Raw genomic sequence first — 27293 nt, 5'->3', positions numbered from 1 at the left:
TAAGTTTATCTATGTGGCCAAAAAGAAAGGAGAACATGGATTTGGATGTCTGACTAAGAGTTATTGCTCACTTGGCTGCTCTCTCTTTCTCTACACACACACACACCCACACAAAATCTGAAGTGGACACCAAAAATTAAACTCACATTATTATGCTTCAGATAGAACAAATAAAGAGGCTTTTATTTAAGAATTGCATTCACCTCCACCTTTTCCCTCCTTCAGGTGGGACTGTTAATTAATGCATAACAATAACCAACTGGTAATTGACATCTGAAAAGGAGGGAAAAAAGCAAATTTTTTCAAGTATTACCCTTACATACATTATATATGTGTATGCGTGTGTGTGTGTATGTGTGTGTGTGTGTGTGTGTGTGTTTCAGGGACACAAGACTACCAAGTTCCCCTTTCTAACTACACTATTAGTAAATGATGTTTGAAAAATATTCAACAAAGATAGCAATTCCACCAATGAAGGCAGTAGTAAGTTTAGTGTCCCCCCCCACCTTGGATAAGTTGTCATTGTAATCCTCACACTGTTCTCAGTCACTCAATTTTTAATAGAAGCACTGCATGGCTGCACTTCTGAAATCATAAACAGGAAGTGTGATATATAAATGTCAGTAAAACTAAAACTCAATTCTGTGGCTTGATATTTTCATGTTAATGTTGATTTTGTATGTACTTAAAATGATTACATGAAGGCAAATAGTAATATTACTTGATAAGTTTTCTTTGGCAACCTAACACTTTGGGGTTTGGGGGAAATATATAGAGTAACCCATGTGTTGTAGACTTTCACAGAGAAAGAAATGGGAGTGACTCAGAAACTATTAGTTTGGCATCCTCAGAAACTGCTTTGTTATATAGGTTGCCCAACTTTATTGCCAGAAGACAGTGTAGATGGAGAAAGAAGCAGACTCTTAATCTATTCAAAAATACATTATAGAAAATAGTCTTAGACTTTGTATATTCTTATTCTGACACCTCAGTAGTTCCTTCAATGTGTTCTACTACATTAATTCCTTCATGAGACAACTAAGGAGTAGATTAAGTACTGTAAAACTCAGGATATCTCTGTTTCCTCTCTGAAAAAATTAGGGGTCTTTTTAGGATTGGTGATATTTTCTACAGAATACTATTTCAATTTCTTTGCTGCATGGACATCTCTGTGGAAATGACAAGAAGAGATGCAGTGCTCGCTTCAGCAGCACATGTACTAAAGCTGGAACAATACAGAGAACATTAGCATGACCCCTGTGCAAGGATGACAGGTAAATTCATGAAGCGTTCCATAACAAAAAAAATAAAAAAGCAGAAGAGATTCAAACTGACCAGTCCAGAATTTTATATTACATTAAATATTTCTAGAGAAATGTACCAGCATATGGATACTTCTATAACTTTAAAATGTTTTTTCTTTAGGAAATGGTTCCTTAATTTCTCCTTAAATTGAGCACTGAAGGAATTTTACTGAAAGTCACATAATACAGGAGAAATACCAAAAACTAGAACCTTTCCAGTATCTAAACTCCCTTTCAAAGTAGATCACAGTGATCCAAGAATGTCTTAAAAGGAGGTAGCCTGCCCATCTATTGAGTATCTAGCTTTCCACAGCGCCTGAGGCACTGTTGAGCAGCATATATAATATACAAAATTTGAGTTATTTTTTTTAATTATTATTTTAAGATTTATTTATTTTAGAGAGAGAGGCTGCATTTGAGTGCAAGCAGTAGGGTGGGGGAGGCAAAGGGAGAGGGAGAGAATCTCAAGCAGACACCCTGCTGAGCACAGAACATGATATTGAGTTCAATCTCAGGACCCAGAAATCATGACCTAAGCCAAAATCAAGAGTTGAATGCTCAACTGACTGAACCACCCGCGTGCCCCAAGAATTTTAGGTATTTTTTGAAAATACAGCATATGTAAAAAGGACTTGGAAGTATTTAAAAAGTAACATAATAAAGAGTATCTTAATCAAATACAAATTATAAGTAATTGCTAAGAGGAAGTGGAAAATGAAGTGATTTAAAACTAGATTGATAATGGATAGAAGTTTACTGGAATAGGCATATTTTCTGACAATTTTTTAAAGTAGTAATGGATTTTGCCAGAGAGAAAAGAACCATTCATTCGTCAAAGATTTATTGAGTGTTCACTATGTGCCGTGTGCTAGACGCTGTTCAAGGCACTAGAGATAAGGCAATACACAAAAACTATTGCAGAGCAGGAATAGATATTTCATTGCCCAGGAGGCTTTGATAATTTGATAGGAACAGAAAACACAAATATGACAGTAGAGAGAAATGAAAGAGAAAGGAGAAGAACTGGTAATGGGCTTGTAGTAGAAGACCTTCTAAATGGGAGTAAGATGTTTGGTCTGAATTGAACTCCTTTGGTCACTGCAGTCAGAATAGACTACCTTTTTTTCCACCTACTGTCAGTCAGCTCACCTAGCCTTTTAGATAACTTTGTAATAACGAGGATAACACAAAATATATGCTGCACATATAAAGATTCCCAGCTGAAGTATGTGGAAGGCAAAAAGGGAAAGAATGGGTGGCAAAGTTGAATTTTATGTCTCCTTTTATCTTTCCAATGGCTATTATATATTATCAGTCCCTTTCTAGCAAGTCTTGTGATTCAATCCCTGAAGGTTCTGCTCTTCTTCTTTCCTTCAAGGTAGAATCACTGAAAGGAAAGGAGATTCTATTTAAATTCCCTTTTTCTAGTAAATCAGGAGTTCCTTATTCACCTAGCAATACTTATCTATAGAGTGTGTGAAGAGAAGTATTTTGTGTTTTGTGTAGGATGGTGAGAAAAGGATAAGACAAGATGAGGGCTAGGGAGAATACCAAATGCAATATAATATAACAGCCTAGAATACAAACTTGATAATTAAAAGCGTGGGTTAAATGGGCAGTTTTAAAAATGAAAAGAGACATATCTGAAGCACACAATAAAGAACAACTATAACAAGTTTAACCCCTGTTTACCTATGGGAGGATAAGAAAATAAGGAAATGAATGTAAGATTTTAAGTTTGAAGGTCTGAAAATTTGTGTTGTCAATAAGAATAGCCAAGAAATTTGAAAGAAATAGCTTGAAGGAAAAAAATGAACTTAATGTCAGATCTAAATGAGATGTCACCAGAATATAGAGGACTTAGACTTTCTTGATAAGCTACTGGACCTATTGATGTACACGTGTAAGTTGGTACCATATAGAAACTGATTGAAACTCTATGGATTAATGAGGAAATACAATGAAGAAGATCAAATGGCTATGTATGAACTTTGTAAGGTGAGGTATCAATTTCAAAGAAGGTAATCTAGCTTTGGAACTCTTTCCTTCAGGTCAAACAAAGCTGTCTTTTATTAAACATCATCTCTTCATTTTGACTGACCCCTTAGTAAGTGAGAATAACAAAACAAATGAATAAAATTGAAAGACTAATTTTTTTGGATTATCTCACTGGAAGTTCTGGATTTTTTTTGTTGTTAAAGATTTATTATCTGAGAGAGAGGGCAAACACACAAGAGAGTGGGGGTGGGAATGGCAGGGGTGGGGAGGCAGAGGGAGAGGGAGAGAGAGAATTTAAAGCAGACTCCCAGCTGAGTGGGAGCCTGATTCCGGGCTCTATCTCAGGACTCCAAGATCATGACCTAAGACAAAATCAAAGTCAACACTTAACCAATTGATCCACCCAAGCACCCCTGGAAGTTTTGATTTTTAATTGAATGTCCTCCTAGCCAATTCATATGAATTATGTGCCTTAAGATACAACAAGCAAAACAAATATCTGCAACTTTTCTTTGACTGTATACTTTCCTATGAAGGCTATGGCTTAAAAAATATAGAATTTTTTCTATAATTTAATTTATAAAATTAATATTATAAATTATACAATTTTATTATAATTATATTTTATTATTATATATTAATATAATTATATTCTATTATAATTATTAATATTATCATAAATTATATGATTATATTATAAATTATAAGAATAATAAAATTTACATCAGCATAAATCATTCAAACTAGTTAGCTGTTAAATATGGAGTTTGTTTTATATAAAACTGTCAGAGTGAACATGAATTTCCAATCCCAAAGCAAATCTCAGTTATGGAACCACATAAATAGAAATTTACCTTTAAAGAAGATTCAATTATAAAATGCACTCAGCTACATATTTCTTTGAATAGGAAAGGATCAAGCTTGATACTCCCTGAACTAACAGTTTTTAGAATCTATTTGATATTTTCTGTACACAGATCACATGAAAATAATTTCAGCATTTCATGATTATCTAAACTGGCTTTAGATTTCTCTATTTATGTAGAAGTACCTTCATAGTAGCTAGCAGTGGAACATTTAGTAGAGTACTTTCTATATGTTTTACACTATGTTAAGTGCTCCAATATTTACTATCTCATTTAATTAACATTCACAACTCAATTAAATATTACTAACCCATTTCACAGATGGGCAAAACTGAACCCCAAGTTATATCTGCAACGTAACATAGCTGGTAAGTGGGCAGAGCTAGGATTTGAGTTCAGATGTATCTTGATTCCAATGTCACTTTTCTTAATACCCTTTGCCCCCAAAATTCACCTAAAAACATTTTTATTATAAAAGTTTTATGTCTGTTGAATTCATTCAGTATAAGGGAATACCTTTTTTCCTTTTTTTTTTTTTTTTTTGGCAATTTGGAAATGTTTCTGTGTTCTTGTTTACTCTCATGACTTTAACCAAGAAAATCTTCTTGGGTGCCACTTGGACCACATATCAAACCATATCTCCCAGATTAGTAACCATAATCTAACACACACACACTCACAGGAAAGGAAGATTTCATGGAAAAGTTAAAAAAAAAAATCCTCCTGTTCAATTTTAGGGATATAGGAACACATCTATTTAATTCTACTTATAGAAGTACATAGATAAATTACTGGCTTTAATATTAGCCTGAAAAAATCCTCCAAAGTCACAGATTCAGTTTCCTAGTTTCAACAGACACAGCTCTACTATGAATACTGAAAAGAGAATTGTCAAGACAAAGCAACAAATAATTTTTGAGTTCTTACTTGCTCATCAGTGTAAAACATATTCTAATCTATAGTCAACAAACGTGCCAGACAGCTCTATTAAGTGGTAAAAGGCATATGGAAGAAGTGGACCACATAGTCTGAGATCTTAGTTATCTGTAGTATTATACCATCAGTCCTGCTATTGAACCACTGAATGGAAGCAATCTAGTATAGAAGAGTGTATATTTTGGAGTAGAACAAATCTGAGTTTAAATCTTGACATTACTTATAAATTCTGTGATCCAGAAAAAGTTACTGCCTTTGTGGGTCATAATTCTTTCATTTTGTAACCTGGAACTAAAACTCTGTAGCCAAATGGATGTCATAAAGATCTATCAAAAGAAGAGACTTCCCAGGTTAAAATCTCAACTCCGTTGTGCAGAAGTTGTGACTTAATACCTCCTTTTCCTCATCTGTAAAATGAGGGTAATAAAAGTCCCCATACCTCAAAGAGTTGCAAGGATTTAACACCTTAAAATATTTAAAGTACATGTAACAGAGCTTGGCACATAGGAAATGATATATTTACATATACTGTAATTCTTACTTAAAGTATCTACCTAGTTCTTGCCCCTTGGTATATTTCTAATAAATGTTAATTCCTTTTTATATTTCAACTGAAATTATTTTCCTTTCTTTTCTAAGATTTTATTTTTCAGTAATCTCTATACCCAATGTGGGGCTCAAACTTACAACCCCAAAATCAAGAGTCATATGCTCTACTGATTGAGCCAGCCAGGCACCCCTCCTTTATTTTCTAGATACATTTTTCAGTGTATTAAGCTAAGGTATAACTAATATTCAACAAACTGCATATATATAAGGTGTATAATTGATAACTTTAAACATGTATAGAATTGATTGAGTATACAATTGATAAATGTTAACATGTATATACCTGTCAAACCATCACCAGAATAAGAAGTGAATATATCTATCAACCCTAAGAATTTCCCCTGCCATTTTATAATCCTCCCCCGGCACTTCTCTCTCCAGACAACCAATGGTCTGTCAGCCCTTTGTCCCAATAGATCTGTTTGCATTTTCTAGAATTTTATATTTTCTTTCTTCACTCACAATATTGTTTTGAAATTAATCATGCTGGTGCACAGAATAGTTCATTACCTTTTTATTGCTGAGTAGTATTCCATTATATGAATATATCACAATTTATCCATTTATCTGTTGGTGACGTTTGAGTTGTTTCAAATTGGAGACTGTTAAATATAAAGCTACTATGAATATTCATGTACAGATCTCTGTAGAAACATGCTGTCTTTTCTTGTGGAATTACCTACAATGAAATGGATCATATATTGGTGTAAGTTTAACTTTTCAAGAAACTGCAAAACTGTTTCCAAACTGATTGTATTATTTTAGATTCCTATTAGGAGTGTATAAAGTTCTAATTTCTCCAAATCCTTAACAACACTTTTCATTTTAGATGTTCTAATAGATGTGTCTATTTTTTTTTTTTTGGTATATGGATATCCACTTATTCCATCATGGTTTTACAGTATGTTTCCCTAAAGACCAATGAGGTTAATAAAGTTGAACAGCTTTTCATATGCTTATTGGCTATATGGGTTATCTTCCTATTGAAATCACTATTCAAGTCTTTTGCCTATTTTTTGAGACTTTTGTTTTCTCATTGTTGAGTTTTGAGAGTTTGTTACATTCTTTTATTTTTTAATCTTTATTTATTTTTTACATGATCTCTATACCCAATGTGAGGCTTGAACTCATGACCCCCAAGATCAAGTGTCACATGCTCTAGCAACTCAGACAACCAGGCACCGTGAGAGTATGTTACATTCTCTATCAAGAATCCTTTCTATCAAATCCTTTATTACATGTTTCTGTCAGGCTGGAGCTTGTCTTCTTTAGCAGTATATTTTAAAAAACAGAAGTTTGTAAAAATTTGATTAAGTCCAATTTCTCAATTTGTTCATTTATGGATTGTACTTTTGATGTCACATCTAAGAAATCTTTGTCTTAATTCAGAGTCACAAAAATTTTCTTACATTTTCTCTAGAAGTTTAATAGTAATGTCAGGTTTTACATTTAGGTCTGTGATCAATTTTGAGTACATTTTTGTACATTGATTTATGAATCAAATTCCTATTTTTATAGGTGGAAATCTAGTTCTTCCAAGTACAATGTATTTAAAAAAAAAACAAAATTATTCTTTCTTCACTGAATTATCTTTGCACTTTGTCAAAAATCTGTTATCATTATATATGTGTGTCTATGTCCAGACTCTATATTCTGTTCCATCAATTTGTCTGTTCTTTTTTTATATAAACATTTTTTAAGATTTTGTTTATTTATTTGAGAGAGAGTGAGAGAAAGAGCACAAGAGCAGGGTGAGGGGCAGGAGAAGCAGACTCCCCACTGAGCAAGACGCCCAACGTGTGGCTCGATCCCAGGACTCTGGGATCATGATCAGGACCTGAGCAGAAGGCAGACACTTAACAGACTGAGCCACCCAAGTGCCCCTATTTGTCTATTCTTAATTAATACCACTCCGTTTTGATTACTGTAGATATTTAATAAGTCTTGAAATCAGATAATATCAGCCCTCCAACTTTGTTCTTCTTGTCAAAGTTAATTATTCTGGCTATTACAGGTCTTCACATTTCTATACGAAATTTAGAATCAGCTTATCTTTCTTTTTCTTTTTTTTTTTTTTTAACTTACTGGGATTTTGGGTTGTGTTGAACCTATAAATCAATTTAAGGAGAGCTGGCATGTTAATAATATGAATGCAATGAGCCAGGTAAATCTCTCGGTTATTTAAGTTGTTTTTACATCCTCTCAACACTATGCTGTTTTTAGTGTACAGATCTTTCATGCCTTTTATCAGATTTATTCCTAAATATTTCATATTTTTATGCTATTGTAAGTGCTGCATTTTCGGTTGTTTGTTGCTAGAACATAGAAATACAGATGATTATTGTATATTGATCTTGTATCCTGCAGTTTTGCTAAATTCACCTGTTAGTTCTAGTAGCTTTTTGTAGATTCCACCAAGTGGAACAGATGGATAATTATGTCAGTTTTATTTCTTCCTTTCCAATCTGAATGTATTTTTTTTCTTTTCTTGCCTGACTATACTGGCAGAACCTCCAATGTTGAATAAAAGCAGTAAGAGCATGGGCACCTGGGTGACTCAATTTTTCTGTCCAAGTCTTGATTTCAACTCAGGTCATGATCTCAGAGTTACGGGATCCAGCCTAGTGTTGAGCTCTGTGCTCAGCATGAAGTCTGCTTGGGATCCTCCCTCTCCCTGTGCCCCTCATCCCACTCACACTCTAGATGAATGGATGGATGGATGGATGAAAGAAATCTTAAAAAACAAAGTGGTAAGAGCAGGCATCATTGTGTTGTTCCTGATCTTTGGGGGCAAGCATGAAGTCTTTTACCAGTAGGTATGAGATTATCTGTAGGTTTTCTGTAGATGTACTTTATCTGGTTGAAGTACCCTTCCATTCCCAGTTTGCTGAGTTTTTAAATAGAGAATGAATATCGGGTTTTGTCAGATGCTTTTTCTGCATCTATTGAGATGATCAGCTTTTCTTTTTTAGATTAATTTGGTGAGTTACAATGATTAATTTTTGAATGTTAAACCAGTCCTGTATTCTTGGGATAAATAGCACCCAATAAATAATATTATCTTTTATGTATACTTGGATTTGATCTGATAAAATTTCGTCTAGAATTTTTTACATCTGTGTTCATAAGGGAAACTGGCCTGAGTTTTCTTTTCTTGGGTATCAGGGCAGTGCTGGCCTCAAAGAACAAACTTGAAAGTATTCTTCTCTTCGCTTTTCTGGAAGAGTTTGTGCGATTGGTATTTTTTTCTCTAAATGTTGGAAGGATTCACCAGTTAAATCCTGTGGACCAGAACTTTTCTTTATGGGAATGTTTTAAACTAAAAATTCAATTTTTTTGCTGGGGCACCTGGATGGCTCCGTTGATTAAGCGTCTGCCTTCGGCTCAAGTCATATCTCAGGGTCCTGGGATCAAGCCCTGCATCAGGGTCCTTGCTCAGCAGGGAGCCTGCTTCTCCCTCTCCCACTCCCCCTGCTTGCTCTCACTCTCTTTCTCTGTCTTACAAATGGATAAATAAAATCTTAAAAATAAAAAATAAATAGAAATTCAGTTTTTTAGAAATGGGTATGTGACCATTCAGTTTATCTATTTCTTCTTGAGTTAGCTTTGGTAATTTCTGTCTTCCAAGGAACTTGGTCATTTCATCTGAGTTGTTAAAATTTTTGCCTAAAGTTGTTCATAATATTCCCTTATTATCCTTGAAGTATCTGTAGAATTTGTAATGATGTCACCTCTCTCATTCCTGATATTGGTCTTCCTGATAAGTATCTTCTCTCTCTCTTTTTTTTTTTCCTAACCAGACTGGCTAAAGGCTTATCAATTTTGCTTATCCCAAACAACCAGGTTTTGATAACATATTCTCAATTGATCTTTGCTTTCTATTTCATTGATTTCCACTTTGACCTTTATTTCATTTCTTTTGGTTGTGTTTAATTTGCTTTTCTGTTCTAATTTCTTAATGTGGAAGTTGAGGTCATTGCTTTGAGACTTTTTGTATTTTTTAACATAGGCATTTTGTTTATGTGAATTCTGATATATTGTATTTTTATTTTCCCTCAGATCAAAATACTTTGTAATTTCACTTTGGATTTCTTCTTTAATCAGTGGGTTATGTAGAAGCATGTGATTTTGTTTCCAGATATTCAGGGATTTTCCAATTAGGTTTGTTATTGATTTCTAATTTAATTCCACTGTGGTCAGAAGACATACTCCTCATGACTTAAATCCTCCAAAATGTACTGAGACATATTTTATAGTCTAAAACAGAGACTGGCAAACTTCTTTAAAGGGTCAGACAGTAAATATTTTAAGCTTTGTGGGTCACATACAGTTTCTCCTGTCACATATTTTTTCCCTTTTTTTAAGAAACCTCTCAAAATGCAAAAACCATCTTTAGTTTATAGGCCATAAAAAACCAGGCTAGATTTGGCCCCACAATCAATAGTTTGCTAACCCCGGCCAAGAATATGGTGCCTCTGGGTAAAAGTTTCATGTACTCTTTAAAGAGAAAGTGTATTCTACCATTAGTGGAATGTTATGAAAGTTGGGTAATATTGGTGGATGGTGTTGAGTTTACTATATCCTTGCTCTGTTTCAACTTATCCTAGCAACTACTGAAGGGGGAGTATTAAAATCTCTGACTATAATTATAGATGTGTCTGTTTCTCCTTACAGTTCTATCAGATCTTGCTCTACATATTTTGGACCTTTTTATTTGGGGCATAAACATTTAGGATTGTTATATCCTCCTGATTAACTGATTCCTTTATTTATAAAATGACCTTCTTTTACCCTGGTAATATTCTTTGCTCTGAAATCTTACTTTGTTTCTGTTATGTTAATACAACCCCACTAGTTTCTTTTGACTAATGTCAGCATCAGCATGGTATATCTTTTTCCATCCTTTCATTCTTAACATTCTTAAAGTGTGTTGAGTCTTGCTTTCTAGCCAATCTGACAATCTCTACCCTTTGATTAGGGTTTTTTAGGTCATTCACATTTAATGTGATTATTGATATAATTAGATTTAAGTGTCTCATCTTGCTATTTTCTATTTGTTCATTTGTTCTGTGTTCCCTCTATTTGTTGTTCCTTTTTTTCTTTTTCGGCCTTCTTTTGGATTATTTTATTATTCCATTCTTTTCTTCTCTGTTGGCTTATTACCTATAACAGTTGTTTTATTATTCTACTGGTTGCTTTAGGGTTTATAGTCTACATAGTTATCACAGTCTGCTTTCAAGTGAATTTATGCCACTTAAGATATAATAAAAGAACCTTATAATATCTTATTTCTATTTTTCTCCTCCTGGTCTTCATGCTATTGTTGGCATATATTTACTAATGCATGTTGTAAACCCCATAATACATTGCTATTATTTTTGTTTAAACAGTTGATTAGCTTAAAAGAGAATTAAATGTAAAAAGAGCTTAAACATTTACCCTGCAATTACCTTTTCCAGTGTTCATCATTCCTTTATGTAGATCTGTATTTCCATCTGATATCATTTCCCTTCCGTCTGGATTACTTTCTTTAACATCTTTTGTATTGCAGTCTATTGGCAATGATATTAAATTTTCACTTCAGAGTCTTTGAAACACTCTCAGGTTCAAAGTAAGTAATCATCAATTAATCTACTCCCTACCATACACTACTATAAATAGCCTGGGCTAAAGTGTAAAAGAGAAAACTGAAAAGGAGCATACTGTACAACCATCAAATAGCCTAGAACTTTGCTCTAAAAGTCCAGTTTGAGACAAAGGAAACTTAGTATGCCAGGGTGCTAAAAGCTACTGAATAAAACATGAGGCATCTTCTTAGATATTAATTTTACTCAGGGATTTTAGAAAAAATTTATAAGTATTGTATTTATACTAAATATAGGACTATTATATATAATGCAACATTTATATTAAATTTCAGACAAAACAAGAAACTTAAGAAAATCCCAGTTTGGGGGATACCTGGGTGGCTCAGTTGGTTGGGCAGCTGCCTTCGGCTCAGGTCATGATCCCAGCGTCCTGGGATCAAGTCCCACATCCGGCTCCTTGCTCAGCAGGGAGCCTGCTTCTCCCTCTGCCTCTGCCTGTGCTCATTCTCTCTGACAAATAAATAAATAAAATCTTAAAAAAAAAAAAGAAAGAAAGAAAAAGAAAACCCTAGTTTGGGATCAAGCTTCTAGGGCACTTTTTTCACTTTTCTGTAGTATGAACCACACTTTTGTGAAAAAGTTCGAGAAGCCATGAACTTGATGATTATTCATGATTTACTAAAACCTCCCCTAAAATTGGATGCTGTCACAAATGTAGGTTATTCATAGAATTTTTTAATTTAATTATAATATGCATTTATGAACTGACCACTATATCCTATTATTCAGGTTATGAATCATTTCTTATTGTGCTCATGAAAACTACACTTAATTCCAAGTTTTTTAAATACCCATCATTATTCTTATAAAGGGCTTTTACTTACCAATTCTCACTTTGTGGCTATCAGCATGCCTACATCATTAAGTACCTACAATACTGTCCAATTTTCTGATTCCCATGCAGGACAGAATAGGAATACACATTAATAAGCCTGTTAGAAATTAGCCAAAAACAAGAAAAATAGGCTGGCTATAAGATCCTACTGGAAGTGCTCGCTTCGGCAGCACATATACTAAAATTGGAAAGATCCTACTGGAAAATCCACTTGTAAGTCTGCATCCTAAGGAAAAAAAGCAAAAATGTAGTTATTAGATTATCCCATTTACAAACAGAAAAACATATATATAATGTACCCCCAATAAGAAACTGCTTAAATTATGGTATGTACTTATTCTATTTGGAATACCTACTCAGCCATTAAAGGATATTATAGCTGAATATTTATTACTAGGATGAACAACAAACAGGTATGAAAATGTAATAAAAGGGGGTTAATAGTGGTTATTTCTGGGTTTGGATTTTTTTTTTTAAGATTTTATTTATTTATTTGACAGACACAGATTACAAGTAGGCAGAGAGGCAGGCAGAGAGAGAGGGAGAAGCAGGCTCCCCGCTGAGCAGAGAGCCTGATGTGGGGCTCGATCCCAGGACCCTGGGATCATGACCCGAGCCGAAGGCAGAGGCTTTAACCCACTGAGCCACCCAGGCGCCCCCTGGGTTTTGATTATTAATTTTTTTCTACATCTTGTTCATCTTGTTGTATATTCTTTAGTAGCAACTGCATATAACAACAAACACCCAAAGTTTCCAAAAATACTAATTCAATATGAATACTTACTCAAAATGAAGAGGTCATCATTTGTCTATCTATTAATCAACAATTATTTGCAGTATTAAATAAGGCAAGTCCTTGTTCTCGTGACACTTGATTTGTGAGGGCAAAAAGGGCATATTCAGCAATCTTGGAATTCATTATTCCTCTTTTTCATTCTCATAACTTAATTGCCCAGTCATTCCCTCCCTTATTTATAGAGGACTTTGGCACCCGACTTCCAGTATCTGCATTTCCTGCCATCGTGTGCCACTTCAGTGTCCACATGGACAACCCATCCAACAACCTTGAACTCTGACTCCACCAGCTTACAATCACTTCATTCAGTGATCCATACCCAGACCCATATTCTCAACCTTTGATCACTAGGAAATTGTTCCACAGCCTTAGACTTCAATACTATTGATCTCAGACCACAATCACTTATTGTTCCAATTTTTTCACTCCCTTATTCCTTTAACACCTGCTTTCTTATTTTAGCCTCTATTCCTAAACTATTCCCTTTTCTTTTTTTCAAACCACGATCTTCAGCATGACTTCATATCTTTTCCTGTCTAGCTTAGTCTCTCTTAATAACTTTGCCCCCTGGCTAATTCCCTCTCCCATTCCTTAGAGCATATATTTTTATGCCACTTTACTACAATTCAAACGTGCTACTTCACCTATGCCCTTTTCTTTAACACCTTCTTTATTAGAAAAAAAAAAAAAAGTCAAAACTGTAAGCTGTGAACCTCCTAACCTTCTTGTTCCACATTTACAAGTTATACATGTAACTATCTTTACTTACTTTCTTCTCATCTCAGGGAGGAGTATCCTATCTCTTTTTCCAGGTCAATTTCTTTACTGCTCCCTTGATCCCACATTCCCTCATCTCCTACAGATCTTTCTTTATCTTTATCCCTCTTCTCTTTAATCTCTTTTCTTCCTCTTCTGCTATCTCTGCCCACATTTTATAAATAGTAAACTTTCTTCACTGGAGAATCTCCTCCTCAATTCTACAAACTATTCTCTATAGTGATCTGTTATTCCTGTTTTGAAGAAGAAGTAAAAAGCCTTGAAATAATATAAATCTATTGTAACTTTTCTCAATTTAAAGTACTTTTCGGGATGCCTGGGTGGCTCAGTTGGTTAAGCATCTGCCTTTGGCTCACAGGATCCCAGGGTCCTGGGATCGAGTCAGTCATCGGGCTCCCTGCTAGGGAGCCCCCTTCTCCCTTCTTGCCTGCTGCTTCTTCTGCTTGTAAACTCTCTTGCAGGCAAATAAATAAATAAATAAATAAATAAATAAATAAGATCTTTTTAAAAATAAATATAATACTTTTCAACCCAACACAGAATTCTGCCATCATCAACACAATGAAAATATTCTAGCAAACATTACAATGACAAAATTGCCAAATCCTATTATCTTTTTCAATTTACTTGACCTATCTGTATCTTCTGATCCTCCTGACTCCTTTTTTCCTGAGTCCTCCCATTGGCTTCTAGAACACTGAGCTCTGTTGGTGCTCCCTTCCACCCTTCTGTGATTTACTCTTAATTTTTTTTTTTCTGCCTTCTGTTACTTTGCCCATTTACTAATGCTGGTTTTCATTTCCTCTCACTATATTCAGTTTCTATGAGCAACAGCATCCAATTCCCCAAAAATTTCAACTACTACCTTTTTAGTGATATCTGCTTCAAGCTCCAACCTTTCTCCCAAGCCTCAGATGCACATGATGAGCTCCCTACTGAACTTCTCTATATGGATATCCCAGTGACAATTTTCCATATTCAATATGTCTTTATTGAGTTTCTCATCTCCTTCCCCTTTCCCAGTTTTCTATTCCACATCCTTATACACACATACTCATAAGCCAAAATCCCTGTTCTCCATTTGCCTCTGTCCTGGTTAATTTTACCCCTATTGTACTCTATAACCAAGACAGGAACTAGAAAGTCATTCTAGATTCTTCCTCATCTCTATCCCATCCATTACTACCCTAGTCCAAAATCATCTTATTTGCCCCCATGACTGTAAAACCATGTGAAACTACTTCCATTTACTTAAGTAATAATTATTACTATATATAATAATATGTGATGATAATAATAGAGCATATTTTACATTTCCCCTAGGATTTAAATTAAGAAATTACAACCATGTTACCATATTAACAAACCATAAAGGCTTACACAGAAACATAAATAGCCTCCACTATTCCCAGAGTTCAGAAGCCTTGTTTATACCCCCATGCCAAAGTTTTTATCACACAGCAGTTACTGCTTTACTATCTGTTCACTTTTAAATAAGGTAAACGTGGCACACTTAAAGGTAACCATAATAATCATTAAGCTGCATATTAAAAGTTAAATAAATAGTAGGATTCATATTAAGTTTATATAACAAGACATAACTTTATACCTTGTTAGTTCACCAGAATTTCTTTAAAACATATACCACACACATACCTATAAACATATATCACATTAGGAATTAGATAAAATAACAAACTGAGTTTTCCCTATAAATTGAGCTTCCTTTCATATCCTATTCTACTGTTTTAAACAGCACTCAACCTATCCATGCTTCCAAAATTATGAAAGTGAACGCACCCCCATAGCCACCCTTGTAGTAAAGTTAGTGTGGCACAGGTAGAACAGAGGGGTCCCACTGCCTCCCCAAATCTTTTCCACTTTGCTTTCTGATGCCTGGAAGATGGAACCACCTATTCCACAAGATACAAACTGCAATTTTCCCGAAGAAGGAAAACCAAGTATAATATATAATAATGCTAAATGAATAAAATTCAATAATACCAAGAAACGAAAGAGTCTTCCTTTGTCAGTTGGGAAAAGAGAGTAAAGTGGGATATTGTTAAGGGGCCTTCAGAAACAATGCCTCCCAAATCATTCCTGATTTTTTTCAATATTGTTTAATGCCCAAGTATTTTATAACTGGGGGGATGTTCAAAAGTGAGTCCACAGACTCAGACACAGGTCTAGTGTCAAGGGCAAATAGAAGTATTTTTACATCAAGTGATTTATAAGAAGCTTTGAACTCTATCATAATTAACAACTGTATTAACTAACATTTTTTATATCTAAAGGGTTAAATTTTAGGAAATTTCAATTTTACATTCCTTTCCTTTTAAAGGAAATATGTGTATAAATAAAGGTCAATGAGAGGATTATTAGGTTTGGTCACATGCTAAAATAATTTCTTGTCAGGGGGCATCTGGGTGGCTCAGTGGGTTAAAGCCTCTGCCTTCAGCTCAGGTCATGATCCCAGAGTCCTGAAATCGAGCCCCACATTGGGCTCTCTGCTCAGCGGAGAGCCTGCTTCCCTTCCTTTCTCTCTGCCTGCCTGTCTGCCTACTTGTGATCTCTGTCTGTCAAATAAATAAATAAAATCTTTAAAAAAAAAAAAATTTCTTGTCAGGAAAAGTTTTGTATCCACCGTAATATATTAGTAGTTTTGCAGTTTATTAAAAATATTGCAGTTAAGTCACATGAGCTTTTGGTTGTTTCCCTAATGGCATAAATATCTAATTTTTTTTTTTTTTTTTTTAAAGCAGAGAGCCTGATGTGGGGCTCGATCCCAGGACTCTGGGATCATGACCCGAGCTGAAGGCAGAGGCTTTAACCCATTGAGCCACCCAGGCGCCCCAAATATCTAATTGTTAAAGAAAACCCTATGCTTATAAAATACATTCTCCCAAAAGGGGAAAAAATTAGTATGTATGATACTTCAAACCACTTCTTTTTCTTTAAGAGTTTCCTTAAAATTATGTATATGTATTGTATATACCGTCCTGGGCTCAGTGGATCAAAAGTTAATAGAATAGGGTCATCAAGTAAATTACATGTTAACAGCAAAAATTAAAGAACTTAAATTAAAAACATAGGGCCTAATCCTATGATGAAGAAAAAGTGAGGAAAAAGTGTTCCCACAAGAGCCGTAAACTGTTCACCTATTTAAAATAAATTACTTCTTCAGAGCTGCCTTAAAAAGTTAATTTGTTTTAAACACATAAGCATTTCTATGCCAGAAAAGAATGTGTTACATTTTATTCTCATTTCCCTATAGATTTGTGCTACAAGGAAGAAATAATTTTTTACACATGAAGAATTGAAATATAGCATGAAGTTCAACTGTCATAGAGAACTCATCACACATTAACTCATCACACATAGTCGTATCTCCTAGAGACCAGAGGGTCTCAATTTTACTTCTGTTTACTAAAAATAAATAAGAAATGAATGATAATAGATTCCTGGTTCATTGTCCTCAACTTTCAGGACAAGGCTTGCCCCAAGTCGTCAAAGTCTCTGAGAAGGTCATGAGTTAAAACTTTTAAAAGTTTTTACTCAATGTGAAGTTTATTATATTAAAACCCTTCAATTTTCTTTTGATAAAGGATCAATAGAGATCCATTTCTATTATTTTCCAGTCCTTTTTATTATCTTAAACTGTTCCCCAAATACAAACATTTTAATGGCTAGGACAGAAAGTTAACTAACACTGGGTATATTTCAGACCATATATGGTATATGATTTACTGTTCTGGGTGTGTCACTTTTTGAGAGGGGGCCCTATTAAAATGGCGCATAACCAGAAGAAAGCCAAGATGGTGAAGGGTTTAACATCATAGAGCCAGTAAGGATGTTTGGGGGGCAAGGACTCAGCTGCCTTCATGGTTGAAGATAATAGTAATCTTATTTATTTATTTATTAAAATATTTTATTTATTTATTTGACAGAGAGAAACACAGTGAGAGAGGGAACACAAGCAAGGGAAATGGGCAAGGGAGAAGCAGGCCTCCCGCTGAGCAGGGAGCCCAATGTGGGATCAATCCCAGGGCTCTGGGATCAAGACCTGAGCAGAAGGCAGAGGCTTAATGACTGAGCCACCCAGGTGCCCCCATATTTATGTTTTTAACCTTCTTTATTTTTTTAGTAATCTCTACACCTAACATGTAGAACTCACAATCCTGAGATCAAGAGTCTTGTACTCTTCCAACTGAGCCAGCCAGGTGCCCAAATAGTGGTCGTATTTAAAAGGTTATCACACATAGATGGGAATGAATTTATTCTCAGTAGCTGCATGGGGTATTTTGAAAATGGGTAGCAGTTACAAAGGACATGTTTTAACTACTAAGATTCTATGACTCCAAACCTATTATTTTTAAAAACATTCCAAAACATTGTATTCAATATTTCATCTAAAGACAGCATGTTCACGAATTCTTTAGAAAGTAGATAACTGCAATCAGTTGGTTTATCCTTTTCCAGGTATCCTTATTGGTAAAGAGAGTGAGGGGAACTCATACTTCTTCAATAAATATTAACCATTATTAACTGTAATTGAATTTTAGATCAGCCTTATAATCTGTGCTCAAGACTATAGAAGTAAAACTGTTCTTCATATGGGGAGAAAATCCTTTATACTTCTCTAACCTTAAATCAGAGTTGAAAATGCTATGTATGAATCTGTTCTGACTGCTTCCATAATACTCACTCATAATACTATTTTTTAATTGAAATAAATTGATATTTGCCTAATTTTCTTAAACATTACAAGAACTTAAAGTATATAGATCATTCCTACCTAAGCTGTAATAGGATATGTCTGATTTGCTAAATCATTCTACATTTAATTTGTATCTTTTTGGGGCTAAAACTCTGACTTCCTGGTAAAAAATGCCAACTCAAGCAAGTTAGAGTTACCATGCCAGGCACTGAAGTTAATTATCAGAGCCCCCCAAAAGAGGTGATCTTACAGACATATAACCCAGATTCAAATTACACATAACTTAATTCTTCCATGTACCACTAAGATTATAGCTAATTTTCATCACTACTTAGTTCATTTTGCATATCTCTGGATACCTTAAGATCATACAGTTGGATTTTCCATATCTCTCAAGTTCTACAACTAAAGTCATGCTAACAACTGGGATCTAATTTTTTATGAACGAGAGAAACAAATACTTTAAAAAATAGATTTATAAGAATTATGTGATCCATCAGTCCATCAACACCCTCCAGTCTCTCTTTTTTTTTAACATCCTCCAGTCTCTTAACAAGGTCCTCAATTACTGATTTTAAAAAGTAAATTGGTAAAAATGAGATAGATGGTGAAAACTTAAAATTACTTTCACTTTCAGGTTTTGCTTTTTCAAATATTCATTAATTTTTTAATGTATTTGTTTCCCTTCTTTTGTTAACTGTGTATTTGTTAATTGTTCTATTTTTCTTATAGACTTATCTCTTTGTACATTGAGTATATTAACCCATTATCTGCTTTATAAGTTAAAAAATATTTTTCAGTTTGTCATGTATCTTTTGTATTAATAGTGAACTTTTTCCTGTGTATTTATTTTTTGTGTAGCTACCAGACAATGTTCTCTGAGATTTTGTGTTGAACGTCTTTATCACTCCACATACCTTGGTGACCTCATCCAAGCCCATAGTTTAAATGACCATCTATAATTGGTCAACTAGTAAATCTATAGACAACATGCAAACCAGACCTTTCTCCTAAATTCCAGACTTGTAAATCAAAATCCAATCCTGCTATCTAGTTATCTGTAAGTAAGGATGGGAAGATGTACTTAACCCACCAGGCATCTCAAAACCAATATATCAAACCTGTTCTAGTTTCTGTATCTCAGGAAATGGCATCCATCGCCACTCAGTTGCCCACACCAGAAACCTAGGAGTCCTGTGACATATCTCCTCCTCTCTTCTCCATAAACAAAGCCTCCTAAACCTTCTCTGTAGTCTAACCTTCCAACTTTTTCCATCTTTACTTACTCCGCTCTAGCCACATGGGCAATGAATTTACCAGTCCTTCCTGCTCAGGATGATAATATACACTCTTTGCTTAGAATGTTCTTCCTTTCTTTTTGGCCTAGCTAATTCCTAAGTCTCAGCTTAACCATTCCACCTTAGGAAGGCCTTAGTTAAACCTCCAGTGTTAGGTCTCCATAGTGTATGCTTTCAATGCATCTGTGTTCTTCTAGTACAGTACTTACCACAGTTGTAAACTGTAAAACTATTAACTTAAACATTGTTTCTCTCATGAGACTATACCACAACAGGAGGAGCCATGACTAATATGCTCAATACCTTGAACAATACCTGACACTTTGTGCTAGTTACCTGGAAATACCTACATATTAATATTGAGTAAATTCAATCCCTTTGTACTTGATTTCACTCCCATTTCTACTTCTTTAGTTCAAGCACTCTTTATTGTTAGTCTGGATAACTACAATAGCCTCTGAAGGACTCAACCATTACTCTCACATTTTTTCATCTATTCTTCAGTATCCTCGGATTTTTGGGGGGTTTTTTGTTGTTGCTGTTTTTGTTGTTAAGATTTTAGTTATTTATTTGTCACAGAGAGAGAGAGAGAGAGCACAACCAAGGTGAGTTACAGGCAGAGGGAGAAGCAGGCTCCCTGCTGAGCAAGGAGCCGAATTCAGGACTTGATCCCAGGACCCTGGGAACATGAGTGGAGCCGAAGGCATATGTTTAACCAACTGAGCCACCCCAGCATTCCTCCAGCATCCAGTATCTTACTCACTGGTTTGAGATTTTTCAAGTGCATTTTATAAAGGTGACATCCAAGACCCTTCATTGGTTACTTCTATCCACTTGATTAGGCCAAACCTCCTCAACTCCTCCAAAGTCATGTAGCAACAAATCATATAAACTACCTGAATTTTCTTGAACATGCAGGTTCTTCCTGACTTCTGTCTTCTTACAGTGCAACGATTATATTTAAAATGCTTTCATTGGCCTATGTCTACTCTCTTTCACACTCGAATAACCTTAGTCCCTTTAGGTTCCATCAAGATACCTCTCAAGATACAGCTCTACTGGGGTGCCTGGGTGGCTCAGTGGGTTAAGCCTCTGCCTTCGGCTCAGTTCATGATCTCAGGGTCCTGGGATTGAGCCCTACATCAGGCTCTCTGCTTGGCGGGGAGCCTAATTCTCCCTCTCTGCCTGCCTGCCTCTCTGCCTACTTGTGATCCCTCTCTCTGTGTCAAATAAATAAATAAAATCTTAAAAAACAAAAAAAGAGATATAGCTCTAGTCCTAAAAAGCTTTTCTGAGCCACTTATTCCTAATCTGGTTTAAATGCTCTTTGTCTATTATTTCTCTAATTGTCATTTTTAGAGAATTTATCTATCTTTCATTGGACTTTCAGTTTCTTCCCAGCAGGGACTACATATTTTTCATCTCTATATATCCAACCCTGGTTTGGGCTTTGGTAACTGTTTGATTAAATGTGTTTGCCAAAACATATCAAACCCATCAAAACATACCTACCTGTGGGAACTGGTATTCCCACCTCTGGGAAATCTTCTAATAAATAAGCAAATAAATAAGAAAGTCAGTTAGAAAAGGTATATGTATAAAAATGTTCACTTCAGAATTATTTTTAATAGCAAAATATTGGAAACAACCTAAATGTCCAGCAATAGAAGAATGGTAGAATCTGCTGAATGACATGTAGCATGTTTAGCAATTTAGAATGAAGATTATAAAATGATACAGTAACTCACAGATGCTAACAACATGTTAAGTGGAAAAAGATAAAACTGATTTCACACTATGACCCTTTAAAATTTATATGTATAGATATTGACTAAAAGAGAACATGAAAATTGTATGAGTGGTTTGTGTGGATTGTGATTTTATTGCCTTTATTAAGAATTTTGTAAATTGCTATGGCATCTTCTCAGTTATAATTATAATGAAGATAATGTAAAATGAAGCCCATGTCATTAATATATGTGTGTAAGTGTATGCACATTTGTTTGTATGTACATTTTTGTTTGTATATATAATATTCTGTATGTATGTATATATTTCTTAGTGCAGTCATATGAAAGATCCAAGAAGCAGAAACACTTCATTAGCATGAGCATACCTATCCTTGGTCTCTAGTACCATTCTGTACTAAAAGGAAACAGGACTCCTTAGAGAAAAGGCTAATTCCAGGGCTGGCGCAGAGTAAGGACAAGATGAACATGGAACATCTTATTATACCAGAAAATAAGGAAGTGCTCAAAAAAAAAGGAAATGATGTAGGCATATCACAAAGACACAGTACCCAAACTAAAAGTGCTCCCACTAGCTTAATCTGGGACAATTTAAATACCAAAATAATTAAATACAGACTTAAATATTTAGAGGTGAAAGGTCATGACATAACAACTTACCTTCAAATGACTGATTTTAAAAAAGTGTACAGGGGCACCAGGGTGGCTGAGTCATTGGGCATCTGCCTTTGGCTCAGGTCATGATCCCAGGGTCCTGGGATTGAGCCCCACATCAGGCTCCCTGCTCTCCAGGAACCTGCTTCTCCCTCTCCTACTCTACCTGCTTGTATTACCTCTCTCGCTGTCTCTCTCTGTCAAACAAATAAAATCTTTAAAATAAATAAATAAATAAGTGTACAAAATTATAGCTAGAACTCAAGAAAACAAAAACAAATACACAATGGAAAAACAGGAATTCATAAGTTAATGCAGATAATAAACAGAGAAGAAAGGGCTCTTTGTTCACAGTGGAATGCTGTGGACTACTTGGTAGATGTGGAGAGAGTATTAGATTTGTTGAACCATTTTGCAATCATTATGGCAAAATTATATCAGCAATAATCAATGCTAAATTTAAACGGGGATTTTGATGATGAGCAGGATGTATCTTCAAATCTCTCCCCACAATTTGTTTTTTTTAATACCAGGAAGAAAAAAAAAAAAAAGAGTAACTATACAATGGAAAATTTGGGCCACATATGGACCAGGTGATCAAAGTAGTATCACCAAGGAGGGACAGATGGATCATGTGCTTCCGGAAGTGATACACTACACAGGACACAGTATCACCTGTGCAATACTCCAGTTGAGAGTATATATAACCCCACTTTAATCATGAGGAAACACCAGACAAAAACAAAATAAGGAACGTTTTATTAAAAAGAGTGGTGGAGGCGTGCCCAGGTGGATCCCACAGTTAATCCAGCTCAGGTCATGGTCTCAGGGTTGTAAGATTATCAGCCTTGGGCTCCATGCTCAGTGGGAGTCTGCTTCTTTTCTTCTCCCTCTGCCCCTCCTCCCACTCAGGCACTCCCCCCGCTCTCCCAAATAAATAAATCTTTAAAAAAAAAAAAGAAAGAAAGAAAAAGTCCAATGGAGTAAAAAGCTATATTCTTTAAAAAGGTCAAGATCATAAAAGATAAAGGCTGGAAATGTGCCAAAATAAAGGAAGCTAAAGAGTCATGACATCTAAATGTATTCCCTGACCCCAGAGTGACTCCTGTACTGGAGGGGGAAATGCTAGTAAGGATCAAGCTACAAAACTGGAATATAGTGGTAGACTGAAGTATTATTTCAATGTAAATTTAACCCTAACCCTAGCCCTAATTGGTAGGAAATACTCTTAAGTGTTCAAGGGTGACAGGCCAAAAGGTATGTAACTTAACCTCAAATGGTTCAGAAAAAAATGTACGAAAGTATACATGTATGTGGTAAGAGAGGGACCTTACACAAGAGCAAGCAAATGATAAGGAAGTTCTTTGAACTATATTAATTTTTGCATTTTTTTATAAACTTTAAGTTATTTCCTTTTTTATTTATTTGAGAGAGAGAGAAATGTGCAAGTGTGGAGGGAGGGGCAAAGGGAGAGAATCTCAAGTAGACTCCCCATTGGATCCCAGGATCCATGAGATCATGACCCTAGCCAAAATCATGAATGGGACTCTTAACCAACCAAGTCAATTTAAAATTATTTCTAAGTCAAAAAGTTTTTTAAGAATTAAGTCCACCTTGGAGAAACAAGACCAATAAGAAATGGGTTACTTTAAAACCCATCAAAGCAAACTGTCTTTTTTTTTTTTAAGATTTTATTTATTTATTTGACAAAGAGAGAGAGCACAAGTAAGCAGAGAGGCAGGCGGAGAGGGGGGGCCTAGCAGGGAGCCTGACCTATGTGGGGCTCGATCCCAGGACCCTGGGATCGTGACCCAAGCCAAAGGCAGAGGTTTAACCAGCTGAGCCACCCAGGCGCCCAAACAAACTGTCTTTAAAACATTCTCCCATGTATACTAAGTTTTCAAGTTACTGTTCAAAATGTTTTCTTCAAGAGTCTTCACTCTTTTGTAAAAGATGAACAGACCTATAGCTTTCACAGTTTTATCTAAATAAGTTAGTATGTTGAAGCCAACATTTCATCAGTTGTAGCTTACTCATTAGAAACAGCAAGAAGGCAAGAAAGCATTGAAATTACAAAACCTCTGTTCTCCACACTACCCGTATTTACCATTCATTAGCTGGTGATTGCATTCCAGTCTCCAGGTAAAACCTCAGATTTTAAATTATAACTTCAGTTCTGTTGTTATGACAAGTAAAGTATGCAGAGACACAAATGGGGTAAGGAGTGGGGCTAGGGCTAATGAACTCTTCCCCATGTTGAAGATGAAAGAAAGCTGAAAACTTCTGCCCTAATTGAGTACCTAAATAACTGACTTATTCATTAAGTACATAAATATGTGGAGTATTAAAGTTTGGGGGAGGTATTCTTACTAGTTTTTACCTGTGAATTTGATAATTTGAAGTAAAAAGCACTTTTTTTCCCTTTAAAATTCAGCTCAATTATTTGCACCCCCTTGTGGTCAAATATAAACTGGGTTTTCAAAACATTTTTCCAACTGGGCTTTTTGTTCAGGCATGGCAACCATGTTACTTGATTTTGTTTTCTCCCATTTTGGTGAATTGAGAAGATTTATGAAGGGTTTTTGGTTTGTTGAATTGTATTTTAAACCAAACACGGCTTAAATCTTCTAAAAGTAACCACCATATAAACTTTAGTCTGCAAAATGGAGATGAATACACCAGCCCCAAGTGTTATTATGAGGTTGAATTCAAGGGGAAATGCATATACATGCTTAGCTGACACATAGTAGGAACTCAGTAAATGTTACTTACCAACAACATCACCATTTTAGAATTCTCCTGACAGAATATATCTAAAAGGGGGCTAGATCAAAAATTTACCAGTTCATTTAATTCAAGTACAATCGTGCAAATAAGTTCCTCAAATATACTTATTCCAGACTACCTCTAGCCAATTCTCACCACAGATACGTTTTTAAGGAACAAAGAATATGTATTTATGTCTGGATGATAGAAATTTGGACAGTCTTTACTTTATATTTTACTTCATATTTTAGACTGGACTGATTTTCCCCTCCCCCCTTAATTTTAATAATTAGAAAAAGCAAAACTATTCCATTTCCGTATGATACTCTTATGAAATGATAAGACAAATTAACATTCTTACTCATCTGGCAGAAACCATTACTCATATTTGGCAAAAATAATTTGTCAGGCTGATTTGTCATTTTAAGGGACTTTTGTTCTTTGTTTTTGTTTTTTTTTAAGAAATATTTTATTTATTTATTTAACAGAGAGAGGCCCAGCAAGAAAGGGAACAAAGTAGGGAGAGTGGGAGAGGGAGAAGCAGGCTTCCTGCTGAGCAGGGAGTCTGATGTGGGGCTTGATCCCAGGACCAAGGCAAAGGCAGACGCTTAAGGACTGAGCCACCCAGGCGCCCCTTTAAGGGACTTTTGAACACAACAGCTTAACTCCTAATGGCGCTAACTTAAAACTTTTTAAAACACAAGAAGCTATTTTAAAAGATCAGTGTTAATGGCGCACAATAACATTTACCAATACACCAAACACTGTTCAAATGCCTTTACTACATATTAGCTCATTAACTTCCTTACAACAACCTCATGAAATGGTTACTCCTTTTCAAAAGATCAAAGTGAGAAAAAGTAACTCACAGAGGGTCACAAAGCTAGTTAGTAAGAGAGCTGAGTTCCAAATCAAGGCAGTTTGGTTCCAGAGTCCACACACCTAACCAATGCACAAAAGTACTATAGAGATGTAAGACAAACACTACTCTGCAATGTTACTTCTTGATGATCTCAAATTACTAAAGTCCTTTTCTTTTCTAATTCTACTTCAGTAATGCAAATTATGCTAGCCTTCTCCCATTTCCTTACTTAGTAAGTCACTTTGAATATCCATAGTCTTCTTTAACCCTCATAATATGTTTTTATATACTCCTACAGTTAAGGTTCATCACAAGTTTTGCAACAAAAACTGGAAAAAAATGTAGCAAGACCCCAGATTTCAAATTGTTGGATTCTTTAGAAAATGTATTTTAACTTGGGATCAGGAAAAAAGTAACCAAAAATAAATTTAAAATGTCATGATTTAGAATCAATGGCAGTGGTATTGTTTTCATTTTCATCTTAACTAGCCTGGTGGCGGGTAGGATAACGCTCCCAAGCATATGAATGATTCAAAGACGTTTTTAAGGAAGGTGTTAAAATACTGCCTATTTTATTATCATTTATTGTCCTGTCTTAGCGTCCAGTTTTTGAAGGTGAGCACAGATCTGTCTAGGTCTTGTGCTTCTACTTACTAGTTATAAGATTTAGGGCCAAATTTCTTAATCTGAGTCTCGGATGCCTCATGTGTAAAATGACGATAATACCTTCTTAATGGGGTTGTTGTGAGCAGCAAACAGGATCAGTCCGTAAAGCATTTATTTACTACCGTGCCCAGCCAGAGTACAGTCAGTACGTGATCTCTATCTATTATTTTATTAATGTGTCGCACAGTGGAACCCCGTCTTTGATAGTTTCAGTTCCTTTTACCACCCTTAAAATACACACAAACACACTCACACACACAAAGTGATGGCCAAAGACTGCTCATTTACCCAAAACAGAGCAAAACGTTTAAGAACAAGTGAGGCTGTAAGAGAAACTGGACTGGATGAAAGCACCGACTCAACAGGCAGTCTAGAACCGGGAAGTAGAGCTCCAACACACTTAAATAATCCTGAACGCCGGACGCGCGCGCACGCATACACCGCACACATCTCTCTCTCTCTCTCTCAAATTCTCAAACACACACACACACACACACACACACACACACACACAGTTGTTGAGCAGGGGAAACCACGCCTGTGTGAGCTCAGGTTGCATGGCACAGCGGGATACAAAGTGGCCCAAGTTCCAGAATCTGACAGATGGGGACTCATCCACGTGCTTGCTGCCTGTGTCTCCTAAGGCAAATTACTTAGAAGTCTCTGAGCCTTGCTTTCCTGGTCTGCAAACCGATAATAATAACTGTACCTACCTCATAAAGTTGTTCTGAGGCTTAGGTGCAATAACTCCCGTAAAGCGTTGACATACAGCAAGTGTCTACACACACACCGGGCTGTTTTAAGTACACGTGT

At 35.4% G+C, this 27293-nt stretch overlaps 1 long non-coding RNA gene and 1 other non-coding gene across 2 annotated transcripts; one reads left to right on the top strand and one right to left on the bottom strand.

The window, feature by feature from the left end:
• The first annotated feature begins 1195 nt into the window (after positions 1 to 1195).
• Positions 1196 to 1302, top strand: LOC116877404. Its single transcript, XR_004384636.1, has one exon. It is a non-coding gene; the product is annotated as a U6 spliceosomal RNA (small nuclear RNA).
• Positions 1303 to 12385: 11083 nt separating this feature from the next.
• LOC116877378 lies at positions 12386 to 27264 on the bottom strand. Its single transcript, XR_004384628.1, has 3 exons — positions 27194 to 27264; positions 21293 to 21332; positions 12386 to 12422 (listed from the first exon to the last, which is right to left on the bottom strand). It is a non-coding gene; the product is annotated as an uncharacterized LOC116877378 (long non-coding RNA).
• Between the last annotated feature and the right edge of the window lie 29 nt (positions 27265 to 27293).

The sequence above is a fragment of the Lontra canadensis genome, unplaced genomic scaffold (genome assembly GCF_010015895.1).
Source record: "Lontra canadensis isolate GAN:19392208 unplaced genomic scaffold, GSC_riverotter_1.0 scaffold51, whole genome shotgun sequence".
Taxonomy (NCBI): Eukaryota; Metazoa; Chordata; class Mammalia; order Carnivora; family Mustelidae; genus Lontra; species Lontra canadensis.
The sequence above is the reverse complement of the archived record's forward strand: the minus strand, read 5'-3'. Positions and strand labels throughout refer to the sequence as shown.